Source organism: Bos indicus, chromosome 9 (genome assembly GCF_029378745.1).
Source record: "Bos indicus isolate NIAB-ARS_2022 breed Sahiwal x Tharparkar chromosome 9, NIAB-ARS_B.indTharparkar_mat_pri_1.0, whole genome shotgun sequence".
In the NCBI taxonomy this organism is placed as follows: Eukaryota; Metazoa; Chordata; class Mammalia; order Artiodactyla; family Bovidae; genus Bos; species Bos indicus.
In genome coordinates this window covers 58,968,314-58,989,342 of record NC_091768.1, presented here as the reverse complement: position 1 = coordinate 58,989,342, position 21,029 = coordinate 58,968,314, and the positions used below count along the sequence as shown (strand labels likewise).

The 21,029-nt window shown below is 38.4% G+C and overlaps 1 long non-coding RNA gene across 2 annotated transcripts in view; it reads right to left on the bottom strand.

Annotated features, from left to right (window-relative positions):
* Positions 1-21,029, bottom strand: part of LOC139184921 (uncharacterized) — a 318,414-nt gene that overhangs the window by 52,059 nt on the left and 245,326 nt on the right. For both annotated transcript variants that reach the window (XR_011568459.1, XR_011568460.1), the window contains exons 7-8: positions 15,417-15,565; positions 6,738-6,876 (exon numbers count right to left, since the gene is read on the bottom strand). This is a non-coding gene — a long non-coding RNA (uncharacterized lncRNA). The remainder of the gene's footprint in view (positions 1-6,737; positions 6,877-15,416; positions 15,566-21,029) is intronic.

Here is a 21,029-nt window from a genome sequence, read left to right as displayed (position 1 = left end):
CTGGAGGAGGGCACAGCAACCCACTCCAGTATTCTTGCCTGGAGAATCCCATGGACAGGGGAGTCTGGCAGGCTACAGCCCATGGAGTCGCAAAGAGTTGGACATGACTGAAGTGACTTAGAACCCACACATGCAAGACATGGATAGTATCCTCCTTGGTCTTTTTTGCTTTCTTTATATTGCTGTGGACAAAACAAAGTCTCCTGAAGCATCAGTTAACAAAGAATGTTGTGACCACCAGCCACTACAGGTGCCCTGACTATGCACCCTGAGGGGAACAGGATGGATAAAAAACAGGATACTGGCCCTAGATAGTTATGATGCATATCAAAGGAATGATTTCATTAGGCTCAGACTCTTGCATTTCACTGTACACAGAAAAGTGCTAAATTCATTCGTTTAATTCATCTCTTGTTTTTCTGTAATTAACAGTAATCTTTTGATGTTTCAACAACCTGTTTTGTTTTCTTTTTTTTTTTGCAAAAACTCTCATATATCCTGGCTCCTCCCCTGCCTCTTCAGAGTAGTCCCTCAGAGTGATCTGAGAGGGTATTGCCTAGGCTTAACCCTTCAGCATGTCTTCAGAATAAAACATAATCCTCAACTTTTAGGTTATGCATTTTTTTCAGTGGGCACTATCATATTTTCCAAAGTTCGAAAAATAAGGGGTGGGGGTGTAGTAAGAGCTAAAATTCATCAAGCATTTCTATATAACTTTACATGCACATTTAACACTTTGCAAACTCTATTGATTACTATGGCCAGTTTGCAGATAAGGAAACTGAAGGTTCAGAGAAAGCAGAATACCTTGTCCAAGATTAGGTAGCTAAGAAGTGATCTAGGAATGATTTAAACCTTTGACAGTGTTGAGAGCTTGAGGTCTTAATCCCCATGCTGTATTGAATAAATGTTATTTTCCTAGGGAGAAAAAAATTAAACATGATCTTTTAAAAATGCATATCCATAAAGTCTTTGGTGAAAAAAATTACTCATAGGAAATGCTTCTTAATAGATTCTTCTGTTTCTTTATGACTCTTCCTTATGCAACATTAAAGTTGCCTTGGCTTTGTGGTCATCTTTCTCCAGGGCTTTTGCAAACATTTCCTCACAGTTCTTCCTGATTTCACTGCTGCTTTCCCACTGTCTGTCTTATCTTCACTGAGTCTGTTGATGGGGCTTCCTTGGTGGCTCAGAAAGTAAAGAATCTGCCTGCAGTGCAGGAGACCTGGGTTTGATCTCTGGGTTGGGAAGATCCCCTGAAGGAGGGCAAGACTACCCACTTCCGTATTCTTGCCTGGAGAATCCCTATGGACAGAGAAGCCTTGTGGGCTACAGTCCACGGTGTCCCAGAGTTGGACACAGCTGAGCAACTAAGAACAAAGTCTATTGGTGACACTCTTCTCAAAACCTTTCAGTGGCATTGCATCTTTCGTAAAATGGAAGGAGATGTCTCTAAGTTCAGTTCAGTCACTCAGTCATGTGCTACTCTTTGTGACCCCCATGCACTGCAGCACGCCAGGCCTCCCTGTCCATCACCAACTCCCAGAGTTTACTCAACCTCATGTCCATTGAGTCGGTGATGCCATCCAACTATCTCGTCTCATCATTCAATATGCCAGCACATTTGGAAAACACAGCAGTGGCCACAGGACTGGAAAAGGTCATTTTTCATTCCAATCCCAAAGAAAGGCAATGCCTAAGAATGCTCAAACTACCACACAATTGCACTCATCTCAATGCTAGTAAAGTAATGCTCAAAATTCTCCAAGCCAGGCTTCAACAGTATGTGAACCATGAACTTTCAGATGGACTTTCACGCTGGATTTAGAAAAGGCAGAGGAACCAGAGATCAAATTGCCAACATCCGTTGGATCATCAAAAAACAAAAGAGTTCCAGAAACACATCTATTTCTGCTTTATTGACTATGCCAAAGCCTTTGACAGTGTAGATGACAACAAACTGTAAAATTCTTAAAGAGACGGGAATACCAGGCCACCTGACCTGCCTCTTGATAAATCTGTGTGCAGGTCAGGAAGTAACAGTTAAAACTGCACATAGAACAAAAAACTGGTTCCAAATAGGAAAAGGAGTATGTCAAGCCTGTATATTGCCACCATGCTTATTTAACTTATATGCAGAGTACATCATGAGAAATGCTGAACTGGATAAAGCACAGGCTGGAATCAAGATAGCCGGGAGAAATATCAATAACCTTAGGTATGCAGATGACACCACCCTTATGGCAGAAAGTGAAGAGGAACTAAAGAGCCTCTTGATGAAAGTGAAAGAGGAGAGTGAAAAAGTTGGCTTAAAGCTCAAAATTCAGAAAACGAAGATCATGGCATCTGGTCCCATCACTTCATGGGAAATAGATGGGGAAACAGCGGAAACAGGTGCAGACTTTATTTTGCAGGGCTCCAAAATCACTGCAGATGATGACTGCAGCCATGAAATTAAAAGACATTTACTCCTTGGCATGAAAGTTATGACCAACCTAGATAGCATATTAAAAAGCAGAGACATTACTTTGCCAACAAAGGTCCATCTAGTCAAGGCTATGGTTTTTCCAGTAGTCATGTGTGGATGTGAGAGTTGGACTCTAAAGAAAGCTGAGCACCAAAGAATTGATGCTTTTGAACTGTGGTGTTGGAGAAGACTCTTCAGAGTCCTTTGGACTGCAAGGAGATCCAACCAGTCCATCCTAAAGGAGATCAGTCCTGAATATTCATTGGAAGGACTGGTGTTGAAGCTGAAACTCCAGTACTTTGGCCACCTGATGCAAAGAACTGACTCATTTGAAAAGACTCTGATGCTGGGAAAGATTGAAGGCGGGAGGAGAAGGGCATGACAGATGATGAGATGTCTTTAAAGATCTTACATAATCGGCTTTCCATGCCTGTGCCCTTCATTGGCATAACCCTTCCCCTGGTGCCTGTATTTTTCTTCAGATTTGTTTATTCTCCAGTAATTTAGGTGCCTTTGTGGTTCTCTGTACCTAAAACAGACTTTCCCTAGAAATATGCATTCTTCATCTCTGGCTTCCTTCATGACTTTTGCTCATATGTAAGTATAGAAAGAATTTCACCAACACCATCTGTAAAACAGACATCCCATCACTTCTATCTTACCTGTTTATTTTCCTTCATAGCACTTATCACCATGTGAAATATTATATATTTTTGCATTAATCTGTTTGTTATTCATCTCCTTCCTCCCATGGGTTGGAATCCTTTCAAAACTTATGTAGACCTCTCTCCCTCAGAAATTTGTTATATTCAAAACAGTAATTCCAGTGCCTAAAATATGCCTGGGACAAAATGGGAATTCAGTAAATATTTGTTGACTGAATGATTTGGACTACAAGAGTGATTTTAAAGAGTTATTTTCTATCTTCCTTAGAGTAAGTGTTTATCCTTAAACATTATAGCATTAGATACAATTTTAATTTGACTCAGCATCTAATTCTACCTTCAAACTAACTGGGAGGCAATGGAGGTATAATATATTTAATGATGTTTTATGTTTACATTTTACATCATATTTATAGAAAGTTCTGAAAGAAAGTTCATCAGATCATTAGGAGGAATGTTGGTCAAGTTCTTTAGGGAGATGTGTTATGCAAAGACTACTGGGCGTTTCTTCAAAGGAGAGAGAACTACATGCTCAGCTAAGGTATCAGCATCTTATTAATGAAGGCAAATAGGCGTCCATGCAGTTGAGAAAAGTAAGAATTCGACCTGTGTAAGTTATTTAGTTCTTTGAGTCTCGGTTTTCTAGTATTAATAATATAGGTTACAAGTGTAAAAGTGGATAGAATTTTGTCAGAAATTTATTTTACTTTTTAGATCATACTTTATTTCAGCTTCTCAACATTCTCTGGGAGAGACTGGGTGTTGAGCCCTGAACAAATGAATACGCTTGAGACCCAGGCTTTGTGGAGACAGAAGATTTTGCTGTATTTCTTTATTAATCCCTTCCTCTCCCTCATTCTCTTTTTAAAATTTATTTATTAAGGTATAGTTGCCTCACAAGTTGCGCAAGTTTCTGCTGCACAGGAGAGTGAATCAGCCATTCGTATACACATAACCCCTCCCTTCTGGATTTCCTTCACATCTAGGTCACCACAGAATATCAAGTAGAGTTCCTAGCACTATATGGTAGACTTGCACTGGTTGTCTATTCCATGTATAGCAGGGTATACATGTCAATCTCACTGTTTCAATTTGTCCCACTTCCCCCCTTTCCTGCGTTGGTGTCCATATGTTTGTTCTCTATGTCTGTGTCTCTATTTCTGCTTTGCAAATAGGTTCATCTGTATCATTTTTCTAGATTCTGCATATATGCATTAATAAATAATATTTGTTTTTCTCTTTATGACCTACTTCACTCAGTATGACAGTCTCTAGGTCCATCCATATTTCTGCAAATGACACAATTCTGTTTCTTTGTATGGGTGAGTAATATTCCACTGTATATATGTACCATATTTTCTTTATCCATTCCTCTGTTGATGGATATTTAAGATTGCTTTCATGCCCTGGCTATTGTAATCAATGCTTCAGTGAACACTGAGGGGTGTGTGTCTTTTTAGATTATGGTTTTCTCAGGTTATATGTCCCAGAGTGGGACTGCTAGGTCATATGGTAGTTATATTTTTATTTCAATAACCAAACCTGGAGGAGACCCAGGTGCAGATATTCTGCCAAAATGTAGAATAAAAGCTTTTCTGCTTTTAGTAAAAATCCATGATGTTTGCTGTTCTACGGTATAGAGTGTATGATACAGGAAAGGTAAGAAACTCTCAGTCCTGAAGGATTATGGAAAGGACGAGGGAGAGAATGTGAGAGGATTAAACAAGTCAGTGTGGTTTTAATCTCCTTTCTTTGAAGAGGACCATGTGTTAAATAAGTTCTGGGATGTATCTAGCATGGAAAAATCCCCCTCCCCTTTCTCTTTTTGGAATTCTAGAAGGAGACTGTAACATCTCAGGCAACCCAGTCTAGTTAAGAGTGTGATCTGTCATCAGGCAGGGAGAGGATCTGGTTGGCCTTCACAGCCTCTTAGCTCATGTGTGGGGTGCATGCTGATTGGAAGCCAGTGAGCTTGCCAGATGTTTTCATCCATGCATTAGAAGCTGGGTGGACCTCAGGACACTGGGGTAGGTGGGGGCCTCTGGGCCCACAATTGGGAGAGCTGAAGGGAGTTCAAGCTACCTCCAGAGTGTTGCCAGGCTTCAAATGAAGGACCATGAATGCATCAGACACAGATAGAAACCTCAATAGTCAACAGGTGACAGGAAGTATTGCCATGGAATCCAGTAAATAACAACTAATGCAGATCCAGGGACTAACTCAAGGTCAGTGCATTCTGCCTCCCTCCAAAATCCCAAGGTCACGTCATCCACACACTCCTCTGTTACCTCATCTTAGAGAAAGGCCAGGAGGAGAGAACACGTTACCCCTGCTAGAAATCAGGCCCTACAGCAGCTGTTTATATAATCAGATTGGATTACATTTAAATTGGGCATTCAGTTTTTCATGCTAACCAGGGGATGGAAGGCCTCCAATTAATTATGAAAAATGAATTATATTTTCTCTTTCCTTCTGACATTAAAAAAAAATCATTAGTTTATATTGTGAGTGTAATTGATTTACAATGTTGTGTTACTTTCAGGTTTACAGAAAAGTGTTTCAATTATATATGTATGTATACATATCTACATATATATATATGTATCTCCATTCTTTTTTCAGATTCTTTTCCCACATAGGTTATTACAGAATATGTAGTAGAAATTCTTGTGCTATACAGTAGGTCTTATTAATTATCTATTTTACATATATATATATGTATATATATGTATGTATATGTTAACACCAAACTCCCAATTTATCCCTCCTCCAACCTTTCCCCTTTGGTAACCCTAAGTTTGCTTTTGAAGTCTATGAGTCTTTTTCTATTTTGTAAATATGTTCATTTGAATTATCTTTTTAGATTCCACCTTTAAGTGATATCATATGGTACTTATCTTATGATTTTTTAAAATCATTACAGAGGATTGTTGAGAGAATTTGAAATAATGTTTATAGCACTTAGGATAGTATTTAATATTAAATAATTGTTAATATTTTGGGCTTCCCTGGTGGCCCTAGTGGTAAAGAACCCACCTGCCAATGCAGGAGATGTAAGAGATGCAGATATGATCCCTGGGTTGAGAAGATTCCCTGAAAGGGGGCATGGCAACCCACTCCAGCATTTTTGCCTGGAGAATCCCATGGATAGAGGAGCCTGGCAGGCTACAGTTTATAGGACTGAACATGACTGAAGTGACTGAGCATATATAGATACCATATTTGTTATTCATTTGTTCTGGATACTTAGTCACTTTCTAAAATCTTACATTAATCACTATTTAATATAGATCGCTCTCTCTCTCTTTTTTTTTTTTTTTTGGCTGTACCTTGGGGCATGGGGGATCTTAGTTTCCTGAGCAGGGATGGAACCTGTGTCCCCTGCATTGGAAGCACCACAGTCTTAACCACCAGACCACGAGGGAAATCCCATGGATGTGGGCTTTTAAGAAAACATTTTTTATACCAATGTTTCCAAATGTACAGCTAAGCGTCATGCTATCCAATGACAGTATTCCTAAAATTAGTGAGCTGCATTTCTGGATTGATTTCCATAATAATATTTTAAATACATATACCAGTTATTGATCAGAAAATACACATACCCATGATGATAGAGGCAAAGCTTTTTGAGTACTTCTCAAGTGCCATGAACGATTCAAATGTTTCACATGTATCTTCTCCTCAATTCCCACAATTCCGTTGACTAAATACAGTTGTGTTCCTCGTTTTACAGATGGAAACCTGAAGCATAGAGAGATCACGTAACTCTTGTAAGACCACACACTTAATAATTGGCACTGTGTTTTGAGGTTGAGCAGTACAATATTGAGCAATTACTATATTCCAAAAGTAAATGGAATTTTGTACATATTCACCAAAGACCACTTTCTACTTTTGACAAGAGAAAGCAATATTTTAAAATACCCCACTGATAAGGTTTCAACAGATAATCATTTTAATTCACCACTCTGTAGATACTATAGCCCACACAAGTACTTTTGGTATGGACATTTGAAATAGGATTTTGATAAAATATTAACAAAGTTTTATCAGCAGGTTCTTTGCTTTAAAAAAAAAATCCACTCATCAGGAGATGTGGTAGATATTACTCCATTAATGTGAGTGAGTGAACCAAATTCCTTATAAAAAGAATTTGAAGGTGCTTTTTTCCCTATGGTGTCAACATCTATAATTCTATTTCTTTATTAAAGGTGATTTGACACAATGAGCAAAATTCAAAGCTGTTAGAGCATTAGAGCATAACTGATACATTTCCAAAATGAGAGCACCTTTCTGAATGACTGAGAGGATTTGTATAAAAACGTATGGCTTCATGAGAAAAGGTAATAAAGTCCTCTTGGAATAAGAGTAATTTTCATGGGAAAAATTGTATCTTTTTCTTAAGCAATTCTGAAAGTAAATTAATTGAAAAAATATTAAGGTCAATTGCCCAATTTATTTTTACAAGGCTTCCAATTTTTCTTTTATCATCAGAGTACTTGAGTGGACATGTGAAAAATTGAAAATTGGGCACAGCAACCTACTCCAGAATTCTTGCCTGGAGAATCCCATGAACGGTGGAGCCTTGGAGGGCTACAGTCCATCGTGCCAGTCACAAAGAGTTGGATAGGGCTGAAGCAACTTAGATTTTTCCAAATCTTACTTTATTTTACCTACAGTATATGATTTAATCATCCAAAAGCCCCTGCTGCTAAGTCGCTTTAGTCGTGTCTGACTCTGTGCGACCCCATGGACAGCAGCCAACCAGGCTCCTCTGTCCCTGGGATTCTCCAGGCAAGAACACTGGAGTGGGTTGCCATTTCCTTCTCCAATGCATGAAAGTGAAAAGTGAAAGTGAAGTCGCTCAGTCTTGTCCGACTCTTAGCGACCCCATGGACTGCAGCCTACCAGGCTCCTCCGTCCATGGGATTTTCCATGCAAGAGTACTGGAGTGGGGTGCCATTGCCTTCTCCATCAAAAGCCCCAGGAAGGACCTATTTTATAGACAACAAAACTGAGGCACAGAGACTAAGAAATTTGCATAGATGTGATCTAACAGTCTATCGTCTGGCTGTGCAGTTGTCCCACTCAACTGCTATACTACTTTTCCTTAATGGTAGTCATGAATATACTCTTTCTAATATATTTTCAAATTTCCACAATTCTGCCACACACTGAATATTATTTTGTCAAGAATAAAGCCCAGTTTTGCATGATTTTTATAGGCAACATGAAACAGTGCTATCCTGGCTATTTAGTCTATGCTTTTTCAAGAATATCCTGTGTTTGAATTTCCCCTACAGAGATGTAATTTATTTTAATTAGGTCATCTAAATGTCAATTATTTATGTTGACTACAGCAATTCCTAATTTTGGGATTTCACAGGCCTTTACTCTTGCTTGGTACTCAGGGAATCTTCTCTGTTTTGCATAATCTTAATTATATTACTTTGTTGAAGAGATGCAAGAAAAATGACACTCTTCTAGAGTGACTTCTCAATTAAATCAAAGAGATCTGATAAGATTAAAGAAAATGCTGGCAAAGCACTAAGTGGTAGGAAGGAGAGAGACTATCCATGTTAAATAAGTTACTCAGAATAAAGCACAGAATTATATCAGGGTACCATTCGCTTAGCATAATTAGTAGTTTTTGTTACTAACATGCTAAATGATTTATTAGCTGTCAATGAGAAGTTGATGGGCTATAATAATTATTCCAAAATACCATATCTTGATTTATGCAGCAACTGTTATTCCCAAACTCTTTAACCCTATTTAGCCCTCACCATATTTTGATCGAATAAGTAAGACTGTGCATCGTGATTCCAAGTTTAAAGGTAGACACTGAATCATGGAGATGCTAAGTAACCGAAGGGAAATCTCTCAGTGATAAAAGTGAGTCTAGACTTTTTAAGCCTCTAAATTCCCAGCCATTGTTCTATGGCTAAAACCACGGCCCCTGCATAAAAATGTTTTCAAATTGAGAAGAAAATAGAGAAGAAAAAGAGGGAGAGAGAGAGAGAAAAACTAAAAATTGTATTCTTTGCTTTTTTATTTTCCCACACTGGGGAATAGAGTGTCTTTTACAAAAAATAGTGTTGGTTATACATAAAGGAGAACATAAAATGTTTTAATTTCAAACATCGGACTTATTTTCTTTCTTGAGCTATGTGGGAATAAACCCTTACCTTTTTATTAAGCAATTTTTGTTTAAGTAATCTTGTCATATGAAGATGAGCTTATAAATCACAAAAATCTGTGAGCTCCTGCTTGTGAAGATTTTGTACTGTTACACTGTTAAAACAATGTGAACTGTAAAAAGGATTCCTCTAGTTTCTCCAGGTCAAGTACGGTTTGTTAGGAGCACAGAGGCCATGGAATACAGAGGAGTTGATCAGATTTATGAGTCAATGTCTGCGATGCTGCATGGTGCCTAAAAGAATTATATAAGTGCTCCATCTGCTCCTGGGAAGTCATCTGTGAATACTTCCTAATTTTTTCATGGCAGTGTGTGTGTTGTATGAATCACAATGAAGTGAATCCCTGTTCACTAACTCTAGCTGTTTTGTGTTTGGGGTGAGCATGTTGTATCACTCAACTGTGTACTCTGGGCTAAAAAGTCCAGGTATTCTAACTGCTTTCCGTGATTCCACAAGATAGAGAAGACATGATTGGTGTGAATTCAAATTAGACCCTAGTTTTTAAAATATCAGTGAAATTTGATTAAATGTAACATGAACATAGACCCCTGATATAGATCTGACTTTAACCTCCACTGCAAGTTTATGATAGTAACTGTTATTAAATGAAAGAATGTCTCCCCGAAGAAAAGCTATTAAGAAATCTGTAAACTTTTAAAACATGTTTTGCAAAACTAAACTCAAATTCAGCTTAAGCAGTTAGGAAAACACTTAAATGGCAAATTTCTCCATTTCCTTGCTTTCTAAAGAAAAATAACATGAAAAGTATTTATTATTTTCTTAGCTTTATCTGTGTTGTTGTTTAGTGGCTAAGTCAATCTGACTCTTCTGTGACCCCATGAACTATAATCCGCCAGGCTCCTCTGTCCTTGGGACTTCCCAGGCAATAATACTGAAATGGGTTGCCATTTATTTGTGTGTGTGTGTGTGTGTGTGTGCTCGTCGTGTCCGACTCTTTGCAACCCCACAGACTCTAGCCCTCCAGGCTCCTCTGTCCATGGGATTCTCCAGGCAAGAATACTGGAGTGAGTTACCAGTTCCTTCTCCATTTATTTGTGTACTAAGTCAGAATTTTGGATGGAGGTTGAGAAAAGTCTGATCACATAGATAATCATAATGGTCTTCTCAGGATAAAGAATATTTTTAAGCTAGTTTGGTACAAGGAAAATACTGTTTTCTTGATTTCTTGACCAAAATTCTATTTTAAATTTTTCTCAAAAATTTGGTAACTTTTCAAAGGATGTCTGTATTCCAATTATTGATGAAGGAGAGCACAATTTTAGGTTCACAGAAAATTTAGTCTGACATTATCCTTATGTTAATATTTCCAGGGGCTGCCATTCTAATTTTATTTGAATAGCCTTTGGTGCTCAGCTATCTTCACAGTCCAACTTTCACATACATACATGCTGCTGCTGCTGCTAAATCACTTCAGTCCTGTCCAAGTCTGTGCAACCCCATAGATGGCAGCCCACCAGGCTCCCCAGGCCCTGGGATTCTCCAGGCAAGAACACTGGAGTGGGTTGCCAGTTCCTTCTCCAATGACTGAAAGTGAAAAGTGAAAGTGAAGTCGCTCAGTCGTGTCTGACTCTTCACAACCTCATGGACTGCAGCCTACCAGGCTCCTCCGTCCATGGGATTTTCCAGGCAAGAGTACTGGAATGGGTTGCCATTGCCTTCTCCGACATCCATACATGACTACTGGAAAAACCAAATCTTTGATTAGACAGACCTCTATTGGCAAAGTCATGTCTCTGCTTTTTAATATGCTGTCTAGTTTGGTTATAGCTTTTCTTCCAAGGAAAAAGGGTCTTTTAATTTCATGGCTGAAGTCACTTTCTTCAGTGATATTGGAGCCCCCCAAAATAAAGTCTGTCACTGTTTCCATTGCTTCCCATTCTATTAGCCATGAAGTGATGGGATCAGATACCATGATCTTATTTTTCTGAATGTTGAGTTTTAAGCCAACTTTTTCACTCTCCTCTTTCACTTTCATCAAAAGGCTCGTTAGTTCTTTGCTTTCTGCCATAAAGGTGATGTCATCTCCATATCTGAAGTTATGGATATTTCTCCCAGAAATCTTGATTCCAGCTTGTGCTTCACCCAGTCTGGCATTTCTCATGCTGTACTCTGCATATAAGTTAAATAAGCATGGTGACAATACACAGCCTTGACGTACTCCTTTGAGTCAATATACGTCAATATACTCCTTGACGTACGTCCAGTTCTAACTGTTGCTTCCTGACCTGCATATAGATTTCTCAGGAGATAGGTCAGGTGGTTTGGAATTCCCATCTCTTTCAGAATTTTCCACAGTTTATTGTGATCCACACAGTCAAAGGCTTTGGCATAGCCAATAAATGTTCCAGAAAAATGTCAGAAAATGGGACATTTTTCTGGAACTCTCTCGCTTTTTCAATGATCCAACAGATGTTGGAAATTTGATCTGGTTCCTCTGCCTTTTTAAATCCAGCTTGAAAGTTTGGAAGTTCATGGTTCATGTACTGTTGAAGCCTGGCTTGGAGAATTTTGAGCATTACTTTGCTAGCATGTGAGATGAGAGCAATTGTGCGGTAGTTTGAGCATTCTTTGGCAGTGCCTTTCTTTGGGATTGGAATGAAAACTGACCTTTTCCAGTCCTGTGGCCACTGCTGAATTTTCCAAATTTGCTGGCATATTGAGTGCAGCACTTTCATAGAATCATCTTTTAGGATTTGAAAGAACTCAATTGGAATTATATCACCTCCACTAGCTTTGTTCATAGTAATGCTTCCTAAGGCCCATTTCACTTCACATTCCATGATTTCTGGCTCTAGGTCAGTGATCACACCATCATAATTATCTGGGTCATGAATCTCTCTCTTTTTTTATTTTTGTATAGTTCTTCTGTGTATTCTTGCCACCTCTTCTTAATATCTTCTGCTTTTGTAAGGTCCATGCCATTTCTGTCCTTTAGTGAGCCCATCTTTGCATGAAATGTTCCCGTGGTATCTCTAATTTTATTGGAGAGATCTCTAGTCTTTTCCATTCCATTGTTTTCCTCTATTTCTTTACACTGATGATTGAGGAAGTCTTTCTTATCTTTCCTTGTTATTCTTTGGAACTTTGCATTCACATGGGTATATCTTTCCTTTTCTTCTTTGCCTTTAGCTTCTCTTCTTCTCTCAGCTACTTGTAAGGCCGCCTCAGACCATCATTTTGCCTTTTTGCATTTCTTTTTCTTGGGGATGATCTTGATCACTGCCTCCTGTTACAGTGTCACAAACCTCTGTCCATAGTCTTCAGGCACTCTGTCTATCAGATCTAATCCCTTGAAGCTATTTCTCACTTCCACTGTATACTCGTAAGGGATTTGATTTAGGTCATAACTGAATGGTCTAGTGGTCTTCCCTACTTTCTTCAATTTAAGTCTGAATTTGTCAATAAGGAGTTCATGATCTGAGCCACAGTCAGCTCCTGGTATTGTTTATACTGACTAAATAGAGTTTCTCCATCTTTGGCTGCAAAGAATATAATCAGTCTTATTTTGGTATTGACCATCTGGTGATGTCCATGTGTAGAGTGTTCTCTTGTGTTATTGGAAGAGGTTGTTTGCTATGACCAGTGTGTTCTCTTGGAAAAACTCTATTAGCCTTTGCTCTGCTTCATTCTGTACTCCAAGGCCAAATTTGCCTGTTACTCCAGGTGTTTCTTGACTTCCTACTTTTGCATTCCAGTCCCCTGTAATGAAAAGGACACCTTTTTTGGGGTGTTATTTCTTGAAGGTCTTGTAGATCTTCATAGAACTGTTCAACTTCTTCAGCATTACTGGTTGGGGCATAGACTTGGATTGCTGTGATATTGAATGATTTGCCTTGGAAATGAACAGAGATCATTCTGTAATTTTTGAGACTGCATCCAAGTACTTTATTTCGGACTCTTTTTTACTATGATGGCTACTCCATTTCTTATAAGTGATTCTCGCCCAGAGTAGTAGATATAATGCTCATTGAGTTAAACTCACCCATTACAGTCCATTTTAGTTGGCTGATTTCTAAAATATTTATGTTCACTCTTGCCATCTCCTGTTTGGCCACATCCAATTTGCCTTGATTCATGGATCTAACATTCTAGGCTCCTATGCAATATTGCTCTTTACAACATCAAACTTTACTTCCATCACCAGTAACATCCACAACTGTGTGTCATTTTTGCTTTGGTTCCATCTCTTCATTCTTTCTGGAGTTATTTCTCCCCTGATCTCCAGTAACCTATTTGGCACCACCAACCTGAGTAGTTCATCTTTCAGTGTCTTACCTTTTTGCCTTTTCATACTGTTCATGGGGTTCTCAAGGCCAGAATACTGAAGTGGTTGCCATTCCCTTCTCCAGTGGACCACATTTTGTCAGAACTCTCCAGCATGACCTATCCATCTTGGGTGGCCCTACATGGCATGGCTCATCATTTCATTGAGTTAGACAAGGCTGCAGTCCGTGTGATTAGGTTGGTTAGTTTTCTGTGATTGTGGTTTTCATTCTTTCTGCCCTCTGATGGAGAATAAGAGGCTTATGGAAGATTCCTGATGGGAGAGACTGACTAAGGGGGAAACTGGGTCTTGTTCTGACGGGCGAGGCCTTGCTCAGTAGATCTTTAATCCAATTTTCTGTTATTTGACCTGAGGCCAAACTATGGTGGAGGTAATGAAGGAAGACCTTCAACAGGCACTATGCATGCATTGTTGCATGCAGTGCCCCAACCCTGCAGCAGGCCACCACCGACCCATGTGTCTGCTGGAGATGCTTGAACACTCATGGGCAAGTCTCTTTTGGAGTTACTGCTCCTTTTTCCTGGGTCCTGGAGTGTGCAAGGTTTTGTTTGTGTCCTGCAAGAGTCTGTTTCCCAGTCCTGTGTAAGTTCTGGCGGCTCCATGGTGGGTTAATGGTGACCTCCCCAAGAGTGTTTATGCTATACCAAGATCTACTGCACCCAGAGCCCCTGCCCCTACAACAGTCCACTGCTGACCCATACCTCCTCAGGAGACACTCAAACACAGTTCTGTCTTAGTCTCTGTGGGCTATTTGGGTCCTGGTGTGCACAAGGTTTCTTTGAGCCATCTGACCATCTCTGGCCAGTATGGGGTTTGATTCTAAATGTGATTTTGCCCCACCTACCATCTTGCTGTGACTTCTCTGCCCTTGGACATAGGGTATCTTCTCCAAGTCGCTCCATTGCCATGCAGCCATGACTCCAGCCATATAAGAAGTGTTCAGTTCAGTTCAGTCTCTCAGTTGTGTCTGACTCTTTGCGACCCCATGAATTGCATCATGCCAAGCCTCCCTGTCCATCACCAACTCCTGGAGTTTACCCAAACTCATGTCCATTGAGTTGGGGAAGTGTTAGTTTCCAAATATTAGACAATATATAGCTTAGAACTCTGATCCTTGTAAGTGAGAAACATCTCTGAGGAGTAGTTTCAAACTGTGGTACAGAGAAGCCAAGCTCAAACACACAGCAGTGATGGTGCTAAAGAGGGTGAAATTCATGGGGCAAGTGTGCTATGTGAAGGCAGGTGTTCAGAGGAGCAACATCTTCTTGAGCCTATGGGTAAACATTAGGTCAAACATGTGATATTCTACCATCTGAATCATCAACTAGTCATGATCTTTTTGCAATAGATACAGCAAAGATCCCTGATCATGGATCACTGTAACAAACAAAATAATAGTAAAAAGTTTGCAATATTGTGAGAAGTACTAAAATGTGACACAGAGAGGTCAGGTGAACAAATGCTGGTGGAAAAACAGTGCTGATAGTATTGCTGAATGCCACAAATCTTCAATTTGTAAAAAACTGCAGTATTTGTGAAGTGTGAGAAAGTGAAGTATAATAAAACGACTTATGTGGCCTCCTTGTGCAAGTGATTTATTGGGTGAACACTTTAGAGAAAGAAGAAAGAGGACAGTGAGGAAGGTCTTCAGGTGAAATCCAGCCTGAGTATAATTATTTGGAAGTCTCTGGAGCATGAATGAAAAAGCAGAATATATCAATCCCCTCGCACATATCCTGAAGCAAGAGACTGGAACTTTTGCAAGACTTTTGTACCTTCTTACAGCAATCAGGTATTGGCTATGACTTCCCTTGAGAGAAGATAGGAATAAATTCCAGGCACTCCTGGAGAGGTGATAATCCTCAGAGAAGTTTGCAGATGTGGGCAGCAGTACTCTTAGCAACTGGATAATGGTCACATCAACCTGGTAAAAGGAATTCAAATGTGTATGGGTAAATCATCAATAGTAATTTCTATAGTCTAAACCTTAAGCTACTCATATGCACTCACTTCTTACAGTAAATCTACTCTATCCTGTTGCAGGTTCTCCTAGTTTCTTATTGGTTACAATTTTTAGGAGTCCTTAAAAGAGTGGTGTTAATAGGATAAACAATGACATCCTTTGCTGCATTTGGACCCAAGGATATAACTGATAGACATCCTGTCCTTTTATTCACACACATTTCAGTTCAGTTCAGTTCAGTCACTCAGTCGTGTCCGACTTTTTGCGACCCAATGAATTGCAGCACGCCAGGCCTCCCTGTCCATCACCAACTCCCGGAGTTCACTCAAACTCATGTCCATCGAGTTGGTGATGCCATCCAGCCATCTCATCCTCTGTCGTCCCCTTCTCCTCCTGCCCCCAATCCCTCCCAGCATCAGAGTCTTTTCCAATGAATCAACTCTTGGCATGAGGTGGCCAAAGTATTGGAGTTTCAGCTTCAACATCAGTCCTTCCAAAGAACACCCAGGACTGATCTCCTTTAGGGTGGACTGGTTGGATCTCCTTGCAGTCCAAGGGACTCTCAAGAGTCTTCTCCAACACCACAGTTCAAAAGCATCAATTTTTCAGCACTCAGCTTTCTTCACAGACCAACTCTCACATCCGTACATGACGACTGGAAAATCCATAACCTTGACTAGATGGACCTTTGTTGGCAAAGTAATGTCTCTACTTTTGAATATGCTATCTAGGTTGGTCATAACTTTCCTTCCAAGGAGTAAGCGTCTTAATTTCATGGCTGCAATCACCATCTGCAGTGATTTTGGAGCCCCAAAAAATAAAGTGTGTCACTGTTTCCCTATCTATTTCCCATGAACTGATGGGACCAGATGCCATGATCTTAGTTTCCTGAATGTTGAGCCTTAAGCCACCTTTTTGACTCTCCTCTTTCACTTTCATCAAGAGGCTTTTTTGTTCCTCTTCACTTTCACCCATAAGGGTGGTGTCATCTGTATATCTGAGGTTATTGGCATTTCTCCCAGCAATCTTGATTCCAGCTGGTTCTTCTTCCAGCCCAGCATTTCTCATGATGTACTCTGCATATAAGTTAAATAATCAGGGTGACAATATACAGCCTTGACGTACTCCTTCATATCCATTTACATTCCCTTTACTGTCAGCTAACACCAGACGGTCTGTGTGCCTTCCCTCATGAGGTAATACATTTGGGCATCTCAGTAGAACTTCCAAATACTGTACAAATAAAATTTTTGAAAAGCTAAAAACATCTATCATTCAAATGTGAAGTAAGCACATATTAAAAATTTATATTATGAACTAATGTTAAAAAATGTTAAAGCTGATGTTACTTCAATATTTACTCATCATCTTCCTTTTTGTTTCCAAACCTTCCATTCCTATTTGTGCAATATGCTGTCAAATCCATCCACTTAAGTATTAGTTTCAATTGACTACTTCTCAGTTTTTTTTTTTTTTTCTCTTTCTGTGTATTCTAATGCTGGGCAAAATTCTCTGTATATTTCTCTATTACCTTGTTCATAATTATTCTAAACTTCCTCTATGATGCATAAAACATTTAGATAATTTATAGATATGATTTTTTTTTAATTTTATTTTATTTTTAAACTTTACATAATTGCACTAGTTTTGCCAAATATCAAAATGAATCCGCCACAGGCATACATGTGTTCCCCATCCTGAACCCTCCATATGTTTTAAAGTCTGTCTTTTCTCCCGGGTTTTAGTAATTTTTTCCTATTTCCTTGCATACATGGACACTTTGTAGTGAATGTTGGACAATGAGCATGAAACATTGTAGAGGTAATGGATGAGTCCATCTCCTTTCAGAGGTAGTTCAAGCTTCCAGAAAGTTAACAAAATATGAGCCTATCAACTTAACCTGCCCATTTCAGAAGTTTCAACTGCAAGCTTGAAATATTTATTATGGCGGTTACTTTTTGATGGTTCTTTATTCAAATATTGGTTTCTTCAGTTTCATAAAACTATCCAAAAAAAAAAAAAAAACTTCCTTGCATTTTTAGTTTCTTAGCAGCTACATTTTGGTTGACAAAGGAAAAAAAAAGGAGTTATCTTTGCATTTTGTAGCATCATAGAAAAGAAACATAATTTGAAAGGTGAGATCAAGATGGCAAAGTATGAAGACCCTGAGATCACCTCCAGCCACAAACACATCAAAACTACAGCTACATATATTCTCTTTCTTGCTTCTGTTTGTCATGGGTATTTGTCATGTAACTAGTAGTTTTTCTTATTAGAAATCTTAGGGGAGGCAGTGACCACTTGCTTCTACTCAAAGTTACCAGATTAATACAATAAGATCAGGCATAAAACCATAATTTGAAAAGAGACATGCACCTTACTGAAGCACTACTTAAAATAACCAAGATATGGAAGCAACCTAAAAGACAATAGACAGATGAATGGGTAAAGAAGATGTAATATTACTCAGCTAGAAAGCAGAAAGGAATAATGCCACTTGCAGCAACATAGATGGGCCTAGAAATTATCATGCTAAGTGAAGTAAATCAGAGAGAGAAAGACACATATCTTATGATAGCATTTATATGTGAATAGAAAAAATAATACAAATAAACTTATTTACAAAACAGAAGACTCAAAACTTTGAAAACAGAGTTATGATTACCAAAGAGGAAAGGCTACAAGAAGGGATAAATTACAAGGTTAAGATTAACATATGTGCTTATTATTCATAAAACAGATAATCAATGTAGACCTAACACAATACCCTGTATTATGTAGCACAGGGACCTATACTCAGTACTCAGTAATAACCTATATGGGAAAAGAATCTGAAAAATAATAGACATATAAATATGTATAACTGAATCACTTTACTGTACACCCGAAACTAACAGAATAATGTAATTCAAAAGTACTTCAATATAAGATAAAAAATTAAAAATAATAATCAGTTCAGTTCACTGGCTCATTTTTGTCTGACTGTTTGCAACTCCGTGGACTGCAGCATGCCAGGCTTCTCTATCCATCAGCAACGCCCAGAGCTTGCTCAAACTCAAGTCCATTGAGTCAGTGATGCCATCCAACCATCTCATTCTCTGTCGTCCCCTTCTTCTCCTGCCTTCAATCTTTCCCAGCATCAGCGTCTTTCCCAGTGAGTCAGTTCTTTGCATCAGGTGGCCAAAGTATTGGAGTTTCAGCTTCAACATCAGTCCTTTCAATGAATATTTAGGACTGATTTCCTTTAGGTTGGACTGGTTGGATCACCTTGCAGTCCAAGGGACTCTCAAGAGTCTTCTACAACACCACAGTTCAAAAGCATCAATTTTTCAGTGCTCAGGTTTCTTTTTAGTCCAACTCTCATATCCATACATGGCTACTGGAAAAACCAAAGCTTTGACTAGACGGACCTTTTCTGGCAAAGTAGTGTCTCTGCTTTTTAATATGCTGTCTAGTTTGGTTATAACTTTTCTTCCAAGGAACAAGGGTCTTTTAATTTCATGGCTGCAGTCACGATCTGCAATGAATTTGGACCCCAAAGAAAATATAGTCTCTCACTATTTCCATTGTTTCCCCATCTATTTGCCATGAAGTGATGGGACCAGCTGCCATGATCTCAGTTTTTGAAAGTTGAGTTTTAAGCCAACCAACTTTTTCACTCTCCTCTTTCACTTTTATCAAGAGGCTCTTTAGTTCTTCTTCACTTTCTGCCTAAGTGGGGTGTCATCTGAGTATCTGAGGTTATTGATATTTCTTCTAACAATTTTGATTACAGCTTGTGCTTCATCCAGCCCGGCATTTCTCATGATTTACTCTGCATATAAGTTAAATAAGCTTGGTGACAATATACAGCTTTGATGTACTCTTTTCCTGCTTTGGAACCAGTCTGTTGTTCCACGTCTGGTTCTACAGTTGCTTCTTGACCTGCATACAGATTTCTCAAAATGTAGGTCAGGTGGTCTGGTGTTCCCATCTCTTGAATAATTTTCTACAGTTTGTTGTGATCTACACAGTCAAAGGCTTTGGCATAATCAATAAAGCAGTAGTAGATGTTTTTATTGAATTCATAAGATAAATAAGAATAAATGACAACTAAATGGACTGGATAGGAAGAAACAAAACCCTCCTTATATATAGATGTTATGATTGTTTAGATAGAAAATCTAAGAAAATCTATAGATAATTCTTTGAATTAATGATGTTCAGAAGCTTTACAGGAAACAAATTGGTATACAAAAATTGATAGTTTTTCTATACTTAGAAACAGTAAATTAAAAATGGAATTTTTAAAAATATAAATTTATTTATTTTAATTGGAGGCTAATTACAATATAATTTTAATAAAGATGCCATTTACAATAGCAATAAAAGCAATTAAGTACAAAAGAATAAATCTAATATATGCTGTTTAAAACTTTAAAATATAACACTATTATAGAACTAAACAAAAGATCTAGAAAAAGAGGAATGTGTTCCTGTTTGTTCATATGTAGGCAGAGTAAATATTTTAAAGATAACAATTCTCAAATTAATCTATATATTCAATGCAATTTCATTTAAAATGCTAAATGTGATTAAAAAAAAATCTGAACACGAAAAACAGACTCTAATGCTTGCATGAAAGTATAAAGGGCCAAGAGATGATTGTAAAAAAGTTAAATCATTTGGTGAAGCATTCAAAGACTTGTGCTTATCCTTGTACTTATTATGCAAGTGATAATGTACCATTAAGAATAAAAGTCACTGTAGACTTTGGATAACTTTTTTTCAGATTAAAAAATCCCATTGTATTTCTAGTTTGCTATTGTTTAATCATAAAAGGATGTTCAATTTTGTCATAATGTTGGACTTCTATAGAGGAGATTATAAGCTTTTTATTTTTCTCCTTAGTATGGTGAATAAATTTTGTGTCATTAACCTTTCTTGATAAATTCTGCCTTCTTATAATTTTTAAAATAATGGATAGATGCAGTTTACTAGTTTTACTACAGGATTTTTTCAGCTAGTTTATGAAGTGAGATTTGCCTATACTTTTCCTTCTAGTATAGAATTCATGTAGACTTTGGGGAGGACTTTCTTGTTTTTCACCTCTCTGGAATGGTGCTTATGAAGCAGAAATGGAAGCTTTATTCCCTCAAAGACGGACAGGATTCACCTATAACCTTCTGGATTTGATTTATGGGGCTTCCCAAATAGCTCAGTTGGTAAAGAATATGCCTGCAATGCAGGACACCCTGGTTTGATTCCTGGGTTGTGGACATTTGCTGGAGAAGGGATAGACTACTCACTTTAATATTCTTTGGCTTCCCTGGTGGCTCAGCCGGTAAAGGATCCTTCTGCAATGCAGGAGACCTGGGTTTGATCCCTGAGTTGGGAAGATCCCCTGGAGAAGGGAACATCTACCCACTCCAGTATTCTGGCCTGG